Genomic DNA, 11,453 nt, shown 5'->3' on the forward strand with positions numbered 1-11,453 from the left:
AGACATAAGGTTGAAAAGATCACCACATTGCATCATTATCGTATTGATGTGTTTTATGCTATTATTGATTTGCAACTTCAAGAATTGAATGATCATTTCACTGAAGCAAATACAGAGCTCCTCCTTTCAATGGCATGCTTGAGTCCAAAGAATTCTTTTTTTGCTTTTGATAAAGATAAGTTGATTCATCTTGCTGAGTTTTACCCTAAGGATTTTACTAGAGTAAACATAATTAGACTTGAAAATCAATTGGATATATATATATATTGCAAAAATGTGAAACAGTGATCACTTTTTAAGTTTAAAATCTTTAGCAGAGCTAGCAGAGATGATGGTAGCAACTCAAAAGCACATTGTATTTTCTCATGTATATCTATTGATTAAGTTGGCATTAACTTTGCTAGTTGTAACAACCAGTGTTTAAAGAGCATTTTCAGCTATGAACAATATCAAAAGTAGTCCACGTAATAGAATGAGAGATGAATGGATCAATGATGCTTTGGTTACTTATATGGAGAATGAGACATTTGATACCATTAGTGATGATGCAATTATGAATTGTTTTCAAAATATGAAAAATAGAAGATGTCAATTGTAAAATTTTCATGAATTTAGTTGTTTGTATTTCTTAACTGAATAATCTTTATTTTAGTTTAAAAGTATTTTAGTTTAAAAGTATAATTTAAGGTTTTATCTTATTATGTTAAGAAATTTAGTTGTTTGTGTTTGTAACAATTGTTATTTTAATTCAAAGGCTTATTTAAGTTTTATCTCTCCACGAACGACTGTTCCTCCAACAAATTTTTTTTGGCTCCGCCACTGATCCGAATAAATGGATCGTCCTTCAAGACCATAGCATTGTCCCAGAGGCCCAAAGTCTGCCCACCCAACGAAAAACTTCTGGTTCCGCCGCTGCCTGGATGAAAATTGTCGCGCAATCCGGACCTACCCCAGCTTGCTCCATAAGACTACAAACCTAAAGGGCTTCAATGAAAACACCATTTTGAGCATACCCAGAAATCATAGTATTCCAACTAGTCAGATCTCGTTCAGGCATTTTATCAAACAATTGGCGAGCATTCACAACTTCACCAAATCTCATAAACATTGCCAAAAGACAGTTGCCAACATAGGCATCAAGCGCTCAAATCCACCAACCACGAGCCGGCAATGAACCTCCCTACCCAATTTCACCATCGACAGAACGCCACAAACCTTCAGAACAAACGGGTACGTGAAATTATCAGCCTTCTGCCCGAAAGAGAGCATTTCACCAAACAAAACAAGCGCGTCTTCAGGCAACTCATTGCTGGCATAGCCCCTATAATCATCACATTCTACAGGAAAGAACTCTTCAGCACAATCCTATCAAAGATGAAACGGGCATCACCCACCTCGCCGAAGCTCGCATACATGGCAGCAAATTTTGTGCACAAATAAGTGTTCTTGATGATGATGTACCCATGAAGCTGCTTGCCTTGCTCAGCGGATCTGGTGTTTGTGAGAGTCTGAGGGAGAGCTCCACACTGAAGAGACGTGAGTGGGTGCTCTGCAAATCTCTTCGTGAGAGGGAGATCGAGCGTTTTGGTGGGTAGTTAGAGAGATTTGAGGAGAAGGAATCCATTGTTCCATCAAAACCGTTCAGTGGTAATGGAGACAAGCCGCTGTTTGGGTTCGCAGTATCATCGAATCGTATATTTTGTATTTGTAACGTTAGACGTTAGTTCACGAGAAGGTAGAAACCACAAGGGCAACAAGAGTTGGAGAGAGAGAGCAGTTGAATAGAGATATGGTTTGCTTTGTTTAGTCCCATATCGATGGCAGGAAGGAACGAAGGGGTATGTGATGGTTATAAAAGGGAGTTTGATGGGTGGTTAGAAGCATCTTTGCGCTTGGGGCAATGACGCAGCTAGTGAGGTAAAACCGAGGCGCGTCAATTGCTGGTTGAAAACTATTTCCAAACCCCCTCCTAGGTCTGGGTCTGTCCCAGGCCTTGGAGAATTTCTGGAAGGGTCCCCTCAACAGGGTAAGCCCTACAATACATCAAATTAAATGTTTCCGTCTCTTCATAAGGCCAAGTCGCTAGAGGATGATTTTGTTCTCCTATGCCATTTATAGTTATATAAGGTTATTAAAATCAAAATCGATGTACTTAACGTAGTGCACGTTTTTCAAGGGTTACCTAAATTTTGTCGCATTTAAATAATTTATAACTGGGTGACTATAGGGCGATTTTTTTAGGGTTAAAGTGATCGTGTTATGTACGTTTTCCCACAAGATAAGATTTTCACTTTCAAGCATATCCAAATGTTCATCAAACTTTTATTCAAAATTATACCCACCGTATGTATTTTTTCAAATTGATCTCAAGGGTTTTTAAAAGATGAGAACTACCTTGTGAACTGGGTATTTCCAACAGTTTTTTTTTTCTTTTAAATCCAACCATAAAGATGGTGTTTGACATGGTGAATTGGTTAAGAATAGACAGTTTGAAAGATGTGTTTGACATAGTGAACTTGTTAAGAATGTCTTGGATAGTTATTTTCTGAACCAATGATTTTCAAGCCTTAAAAAATCCTACTTATGCGTCTTCATAGGATGTTTAAAGAGACGGTGTCTATAAAACTGAACATTTAGATCTCAACCATAAAATCAGATTCAAGAGAAAAATGAACCGGTTCCGTATGTGTGCTGGGATGAAGGTTACTACAGTTGATGGCTCCTCTCAACGCGGATCTTGGTTCACACAATAGTTCTCGTATTCTAATGGACCTTGATCTCAAAATTTTTTGGTGGGCTTAAATAAATTCCCCTAGAATTGTTAGTTTTATCAGAGTTAATGTACACTTACCATCATAAAATTGTATAGTTTTTCTGTTCAAATTGTCAATAGTTTTTATTGTTTGGATGAAAAACTGGGGCAAAGATGAAGTTGGAAGGGGTCGAAACAAAAACGGGGTCTAGTTATTTTCACACGGGTGAACTAATCATTCAAATGTATAAGTTCACCCAGTTCAAAAGTTTTGTGGATATTTGAATGAGAAAAGTTGGGTGGAGAGTTGATATATTAATTAATCAGGATTAAAAGTTTTGGAAATGAGCATTCGTTATAATAAATGGTTAAAAAATAGAATTTTATTTACGCCAGAAATCTTAGCTTATAAGTTGCCCAAGCAGTCAGTTTGGTTGGTAAGAGCTACCAATGCACTTCACCTTTTTGTAGGACGTTGCAGGTTCAAAACCCAATGGTATGTTGAATAACTGGTGGGGAGTCTGCCTAACCCCAACTTGCCTATCTAAAAATAAATAAAAAAAACTAGCCCGAGCACTCAGCTCAGCCCGCCATAGACAAAACTGATTAGCTTGTGGCTCGTCTGGGTTCAGCTGGCCAGAAACACGTTCATGATCATATAGTTGGCAAGGCAAGCAGAGCCATGAGCCGCTCCTACAGTGTAACTTAGACGAGCACGAACGATGGGTGTGTGGTTTGGCTTGGCTCATGTAGGCTTATTTAGATGAGCTTTATATCATATGTGCTAAAAAACGTATTGTAACTCAATTGGTTAGATCTGTGTGTTAAACCAATAGGGTTAGGTGCTCAATTCCCAGTCTGGATCATAAAAAAGTCTTTTTTTCATGAGCCACCTCATGGATCGGTTTGTTTGGCTTGGGCTCATATGAACTTGACCTCAGTTCTGCTTGCACAAGTCAGGCGACCGGAGGTCGAGCACTGGCTTGCTGTAAATGAGCCAAGCCTGAACAACCCTTCTTTGGTTCATTCGGCTCATTTACTGACCTATATACATCAATGTTGTGCTAATGTCAATGGCTGGACTGAACCCAGTTCCGATCAAATGACCTCGCATTTTCTTCCCTTGTTTTTTATAGTTCCAAGATAGCATACGAAACAAGAACCTAACACAATTGTTTCAGGATCAGGACTCAACTTCACCAAAAGCATTGGCTTGAAAAAGTTCTCTTTCTAGAAGTACTCGCAAGATCTAAATACTAATTTATAAAACCTGACCAAGCTGGCCATGCCCAGCTGGGTCCGAGGGGGGGGGGGGGGGGGGGAGGGGGGGAGGGAAGTCCCACCCTCTTCCCCCACGTTGTTGTTGGTGGGAAGTGGGGGAGACACCCCACTTAAATCAAGTTTAATGAGAATCCGGTTCAATTGGTTAAACAAATAAATTATTAGTATACCTATTTTGGGTTTGATTTGTAGGATACAAATTCGGGTAAGATCTGATCTAAAATTGAGAATCAGATCAGGAGGGTCAGCTTGATCTCTTGCCAGTTATCCAGATCCAGACCTGTTTGAGTGATGAAATAACCATTTTGCCCTTGTTCTACCTACTTTGGTAAAACGAGCATAACTCTTCATTCTGAACTCAGATCAAGTAATGTTTAATGCGTTAGAACTCAGACACAAAGATAAATCTGCATGTCCTATTTTCATGGTCAAGCAAACAACATAGAAAATGAGGTCTGACAAACTATCTTTGAAAATGGTAGTTTGGTAATTTTATAAATAAAGAATGTATCAGTTTGGTAAATTCAGTGAATCTTTATGTGATGAATATATCCGATGACTATGAGATATTCGACTGTAGAGTAAGATAGTGATTCTTTCATTTGAGTTAAATGAACATTTGCAAATAACTTCATAGATAAATAAGATATACGATTGTTCATAAATGCATCTTGTCATGTGATTTTATGTGTTTTAGAAGTATACTAGTTATTTTATATATATAAATAGACTGACTGAATTGCATGCTTAAAAATTTCTATTTCTTATATTTTCATTAAGACGCATGTAGATTGCCCTACATATTATGTGTTTATCTTAAAACTTGATCATGTCATAATGTTAGCAAATGATATGACTATATCACGAATGTTATTTATGTGAAAATGAAGACAGTGGTTGGATACATGTAATATGTTGTGAAAAATAAAATAAAATGCTGGGCTTCGAGAAAAAAATGTAGAGTTTCAGGTTTTTTAGAAGATAATTTATTCTGGGATGTCACACTTATACCTGGGGAAGGGTATTGCAAGTGTCGTGACATGATTAATTGATAATGCATCTCTTTGATGAATTGTTCCTTGAAATTGTAGCATGCATATGTGATTACATGTTGAACAATAGTTAGTGAACATACATTTAAAGTTGTATAATACAGTAACACTGGGAAAGGAAAAAAAAGAAAAAGAAATGAATAATGTACTTAGGGTAATAATATAGAAAAAATAAAAAAAACTTTACTAAGAAGGACATAGTCTAAGACTTTATTGGAGGTATGTACCTCTTTTGTCCCTAAGATTTAGAGAAATTCCTAGATAACCCTTACGAGTTAAAAATATTTCCTATTAGACACATGTAGAAAGTAGCATGAATCACAAACCTTGGGGGCAGGTATACCTACTCGGTCACTTTAGGGCAGGTATAGCCCTTTGGGCTCTTCGGCTAACTATTAATGGACATATTGGGCTCTTCGACTTGCAACCGATGAGCAAAGCTGCAACGATTGAAAGTCAATAGTGTGAACTAGTTTAAACTATGTTATTGTGAAGTAGTTCATATGTCTGGTCAACACTGTAGATTCTGGAGTTGTTTGCATGGGTTGCTACGCCCGAGAAGGCTATTTATGAAATAACTAATTAATTTAGAGGATGTCTACTCTAAAAATAAGGATTGATTTCAGAAAAGGTACCAAAAAAATATAAAAGAGAGATAAAATGTGTAACCAACATGTATGCTAGTTAGAGAACTAAACTTAAACTACAAGCTCAGAGAACACTATAATTGTAATGGTCGTATCTTATATTCGTAAATGAAATCTTACTGAGATTTAGACTCACATGCTTGATTACAATTATAGGATCAGGAGGCACTGCAATGAAGAAAACATGACTTCTGGACTTTGACTTGACTACTGGTGATTTTGAAGTACTGTAGAGTACTTTGTTTTACTTTTCATTTTTATTCAGAATATATAATTTGAACTTTTTGTTTTGATAGACATGGACGATTAGTAGCAGTATTAAATGAATGGATCTGTCGGTTATGTCAATTTTGTTGAATTTCATAGCATTAATGGGACCTTATTATGATAGGTGCATAAAAAAAACTTGGTTTTGAGGTTATTTTAGTAATTTTCTCTAAAAAGTGACCCCCATAAATTCGAACTCGAGATGTCTTAGTATGGGTCGTTATAATAATACTTTGCATACAGATGTCAATCAAGTCTCTATTCAACAAAAATATCTGATTCTACCTTGCTCTTAATACAAAAAGAAACCAAGTATACAATACCCATATTTTAGAGATACAAACTATAATGCCTCAAAATTTTAAGTCTCGAAAAGCGTGATTTTTTTTTCTTTTTATAAAATTGCAGTAGGGTAAAAACTAATCGGGAGTAAAACTTGACACACTACTTTTTCTTCACATTCACATTCGGATAGACATTAAATCATAGAATTTTGAACATCCATAATAGAAATAACGATTTCATATGTTTTTTATTAATAATAAAAATAAAAAATTTAATCAGAGTCCGAAGTAAATAATATGCTCTTATTCATCAACTTTGGCGAGCTTGGGAAAGGTTTTACTCGACTCTTGTCGTAACCTCCCACTATCACATGTAAATTCAATTACCTCCTGAAAAACATTGAATATTCATAGGGTCAGACAAACATGTCTCAGTAGAGTAGAGTTATACTAAGCAAGTAATCTAGAATTCACAAGTAGGAATCTCTTCAAACTTTTATGCACTTATATTTCAATTTTGGCAATATTCAACAAGTATTGCAAGTATATCGAATAAGTAGAAAATCACAACAGATAACTATTATTTATCATTCACTTCAGTAAAATGCATGAACAATTAAATATGTATGAACTTACCAATGCAGAAACCCTTTTTATACATGAATAAATTATTATCTTTGATCATCTTTCTTTCTTATATGATGCATGTCATGCCCACATGATGCACATACAATTAGGTTCCACTTGTTAGCCTTGTTGGTACTACACAGGAAATAACCTGATGAAAGACCATGACTCAAGCATAATTTCATGCAAGGATGACTTTGGCCTGATCGGGTACACTTTACCAGTCTATGTGCTGGATGCCAAGAGCGAGAGAGACTCCAAATACAATAATAATATACCTGATGCACCAGATTTCCTTCATGAGTTTTGCATTCTCTGCGCTGCAGACTATGCAGATGCTTTCCCTCTCTTTGTGGGTGGGGAAAACAACTCAAAAAATGCATGCATTTAAAGAAAACAACTCAAAAGACAGAACTAAAAAATGCATTATAGATAAATCAAGAAAATTTTTGGACTAGTCCCTATTCAGGACAAATATAAGAAATCCCTGTTTCTGCAGAAGAAATTTTTCGGTTTGAGAAATTTTTTCAGACTTCTAGATAAATCTTTTCATAAAACCCTTTTTACATGACCATCTTATATATGTTAGGATTCACCTAGATTTTTCTTAATTTATTTTGATTAGCCTTGGGTAGGTCTTTAAGGTCCTCAAAACTGTGGGTCAGAACAGTCCTGCAGACAGAGCAGAAAATCTATATTTCGCTGCAAGGAACATTTTGACCCCAATACAGACCTAAAACAAACACGTTAAAATTTTAAGTTCAAGCCCTGAATGTGTAGAACACTTCAGTATTTTTATATAAATTTATTGGACTCTTTATTAAAGATATATTGATTTATTTTTAAAACAAGTCGAGATTAAAAATAAGGACTGGAATAACAAGACTCAAGGTCATGCAACATTCATCAAGAAAGAGCAACCTCAAGGTAAAGGTCTATATAAATCATAATTTTTCTGATAGTCTAAAAATGTTTTCATCATCATCAAATAAAGATTTTTTCATGTTCAGGCTTAGCTTGCTAAAACATTAACAGTCATCGTTGAAAAATTATAAATATATCGAGAAATAACTCGAATAAGATTTTCGTTAAGCAAGAATCATAACAAACCATAAACAATAATGGAACATGAATTATTTATAAAACAACATAATGTTTAATCGTGCTAAACATAAAATACTCTACCTTAGAGGTTCAGATTATCTTTCTTTATCAAGAACAAGCATAAACCCGATATCAAGAGTTGTTTTTGAATAAACTCTTAAATTCTGAGAAAACCCTAACTTTGTCTGACTGTTACAAAGGCTGTATAAAAATTTCTATATGGTGGACAAACCTAAAATTTTTCTAGAACGTAGAAAACTTTATCAGCTTTCCGATACCTCAAACCGTTCGTTAAAACTCTTCCGAACGAAGGAGATACAAACATTTTGATGTAGACCTATACTTTTCTGTTTTGACTATCACATATTTGTGTTCAGTCCATAAACAGAGCCCAAAATTTTACAGTATATGCAAAAATTTTGTTAGCTTTCCAACACAATAAATCACTCATTAAAACTCCTTTGGATGAAGGAGATACGAACGATTTACCGGTCAAGTGTCAGACCAGAAAACAAAAAATAAAACATTTTTTTAAGAACTCGTATTGAAAAACTCATATTTTCTCAGAAAATGAGCATAAAAAATCATAATTTTTTTTTACAGAATATTAATATTATTGTAATTTACCAAACCAAAACAAAATATTCAGAAAAACAATCAGCTACTATGGTTCTTCTACCATTTTTATAATTTTAGTTTCTGAAGAAATCAATTTGATGAAAAATGATTTTTCTTGGTTTTTTTTTTTTTAAATCCCTTTCAAATACATGATCTGACAATCCTAAATCAAACCCACATGTGGGAGGCATGATCTAGGGTCCGTACTCATAAAAAATCGAAGGTATTTATACCCATGAATCTTAATTTATGTGTAGAGTATAGAACTCCCTACCTTAATGATAAAAATCAATTATGAGAGAATATATGGCTCTCCTCGCGCAAACCGGTTGTTCTACACCAACGAAGGCCTCACTCAAGACCTTCTCAAGCTTCCTCAATGTGCGTGAAAGCCTCCTATGTTGGACTGTGTTGAGAAGACCCAACATTGAAGTGTAAAGAAGAAGAATAAGAGAGAGATTTTTAGGAGAGAGAGAAAGAGAACTAACCTTGTTAATCCTTCTCATGATGACCTCTATTTATAAATGAACTTAGATAAGAGTCTCATTTCTAATATAAAAAGTTAATACTTATTAATTTATTTTATTAATAAAATAAAATAAATAAATTATGAGACCTAATTAATTAAATTTTAAAATAATTTAAGCTATAAAAGAAAATTAGAGACTTTTTACCTTATCTTGGGCTCTAGTGACATGATAACCTTCTGAGAGGCCTACAGACCCAAAGACTCATCATAATTGGATGTTTAAATAGTCAATTTGATAGCTCTCAAAACGTAGATCGTTATGGTGGTCTTAGATTTAATCATACACATATAAATTGGCCAAAAAAATTAGTCGATATCAAAAAATATTAATGTTCAACATATAATTAGGTATGAACTTCGATCGATAATAAAATGCTCAAATCAACACAAATTTAGTCATATAGATAGTCGATTTCAATGCCCTTAAATTGAGGAACGTCAAGGTCAACTCTAATTTAATAGATGAGTCACTGATTGGCCGAAATTTCTGTCAAAACTATAATGACATCTGATACTATTGGTCCAATCTAATGAGATTATATCCAAAATCCATAGTCTGAAATCATTTATTTTTTTTTTTAGTCCACATATTTTAGTTTTTTCAATTATTCTTAAAATAACGTTCATAACTTGAGACAAAGGCTCATAATTAATCAAAATCAAGAAAATCAAGACCATTAAAAAATTAAGAATATCAAGAAAATAAAAAAAATCAAGAAAATCAAGAATTCACGATTATAGTCATGAATACACTAATTAATAATTCATCATTTATTTCTTTTAATTATCAAGTAAAAATCTTAGGTTATTACACAAACACTTTCACATGAAGATGGAAGGCACGATAAAGTTGGTGAACGCTTTTGAAATATAACCATCGATCATGGCAGCCCAACAGAGATCATCTCCTTTTGTACATTGAGCCAATGATTTGACTAGCACCATCCAAACGCCATACAAAAGTAGGTTTGAAAAAGGAAAAACTTTGAGGACCTCAACGGGTTTAATCGAAATATGTATTATTAGTATTCAACAAAACGTTTGGACCTTATCTAAGATTTTGGGGCCAAGGCTGGACTTTTCTAAGTACTGCTCAAATCTCTTTGTGAGGAAACGAGCGTTTTGGTGGCTGGTTTGAGAGATTTGATTTTGCTCATGAAAACCGTTCAATGGTAATGGAGACAAGTTGGTATTTGGTTTATTTGGATCATAGAATCATATAGTTGAGAGAAGTTAGAAACCAGAATGGCAACAAGATGGCTAGAGATATTGTTTCCTTTGTTTAGTCCCATATCGATGGGAGGAAGGGACGAATGGGGGCATGTGATGGTTATAAAAGGGAGTTTGATGGGTGGTTAGAAGCATCTTTGCGCTTGGGGCAATGACGCAGCTAGTGAGGTAAAACCGAGGCGCGTCAATTGCTGGTTGAAAACTATTTCCAAACCCCCTCCTAGGTCTGGGTCTGTCCCAGGCCTTGGAGAATTTCTGGAAGGGTCCCCTCAACAGGGTAAGCCCTACAATACATTCAAACTTAAGTATTTTTCTAACAAAGTTCTTAAATGGCGGGGCTTTACTAAATCGTTGGTGTGTATAAACTAAAAAAAAAAAAAAAATCTTTCTATAAATTTGGGAAATTTTTAAATAACTCATATCGTTTTGGTTTTATTCACGTGCACAAGAAACTTATGCCCACCAAAAATTGGGTTAATCAAATGACCCCAATCATAATGGGTTAACCTAACTCATGTTTTTAAGTTATCTGAGTTGGAAGATCTGCAACACTTCCAACGTTGTAAATTAAAATCACCATGAAAGCCGAAAGGTCGAAACTCGATGTTCTCCCTGAGGGTTAAAGGGGACCTAGGTTGTCAGTATGGTTTCAGAACAATTCAGGTGAATCAAGCATACCGATTCAGAGGTGAATCAATCTGAATCACCCAACTTTTAACCAGAGAAAGACATTAATTTGTCAAGACATTAGAATAATATTACAAATATTTAAAAACTATTTTTTATTACCTTTCATATTTTTTTGAAATTTAGCCGGTGCAGGTCATTTCTATCTCAATTTTCTACCGACGCCATATATATATGTATCTGGCGATTCAGTCCCGATTCAGGCAGATGCTGACAACATGGCCTGGGGCTTTTACACCAAGAGCTGGGTGAGTAAGGTGGTTTTCCCTGATTATCGAAAAAAAAAAAATGTATACTAAAACTTTTATGAAAACCCCAATATAAAATTACGTGAGAAAAAAACCCCAAGGGGGGGGGGGGGGAGGAGGGAGTGTT

At 34.9% G+C, this 11,453-nt stretch overlaps 2 non-coding genes across 2 annotated transcripts; both read left to right on the top strand.

Moving 5' to 3' along the window:
* Positions 1–1,882: 1,882 nt before the first annotated feature.
* On the top strand, positions 1,883–2,023 carry LOC149834737 (U4 spliceosomal RNA). Its single transcript, XR_016432849.1, has one exon. It is a non-coding gene; the product is annotated as a U4 spliceosomal RNA (small nuclear RNA).
* Positions 2,024–10,524: 8,501 nt separating this feature from the next.
* On the top strand, positions 10,525–10,665 carry LOC149834738 (U4 spliceosomal RNA). The gene has a single exon (XR_016432850.1). It is a non-coding gene; the product is annotated as a U4 spliceosomal RNA (small nuclear RNA).
* The last annotated feature ends 788 nt before the right edge of the window (positions 10,666–11,453 follow it).

This window comes from Nuphar pumila, chromosome 6, assembly GCF_984573655.1.
Source record: "Nuphar pumila chromosome 6, dmNupPumi1.hap1.1, whole genome shotgun sequence".
Classification (NCBI taxonomy): Eukaryota; Viridiplantae; Streptophyta; class Magnoliopsida; order Nymphaeales; family Nymphaeaceae; genus Nuphar; species Nuphar pumila.